The following is a 475-nucleotide window of genomic DNA, read 5'->3' as shown; positions in this document are numbered from 1 at the left end:
ATTTTGTTTACGGTGAGTACTTGGACTGCAGCTAAGCCTCCGAGTGGAAGACTGGCTTATCACTCGGTAGGATTTTCAAAAACTTAGGCGAGCACTGGGCTGCAGCTAAGCCTCCGAGTGGAAGGCTGGCTTACCACTCGGTAGGATTTTGTTTACTTAGGCGAGTACTTGGACTGCAGCTAAGCCTCCGAGTGGAAGACTGGCTTATCACTCGTTAGGATTTTCAAAAACCTAGGCGAGCACTGGGCTGCAGCTAAGCCCCCGAGTGGAAGGCTGGCTTACCACTCGGTAGGATTTTGTTTTAACTTAGGCAAAATGGATTCGCAGCTAAGCCTCCGAGTGGAAGGCTGGCTTACCACTCGGTAGAATTTTTTACAAGCTTAGGCGAAACGGGTTCGCAGCTAAGCCACCCACTGGGGGACAGATTTATGAGAGCAAAAGCAATAACAATTTCTAAGAAAATTATGAAACTCTT

Source organism: Triticum dicoccoides, chromosome 3B (genome assembly GCF_002162155.2).
Source record: "Triticum dicoccoides isolate Atlit2015 ecotype Zavitan chromosome 3B, WEW_v2.0, whole genome shotgun sequence".
In the NCBI taxonomy this organism is placed as follows: domain Eukaryota; kingdom Viridiplantae; phylum Streptophyta; class Magnoliopsida; order Poales; family Poaceae; genus Triticum; species Triticum dicoccoides.
The sequence above is the reverse complement of the archived record's forward strand: the minus strand, read 5'-3'. Positions refer to the sequence as shown.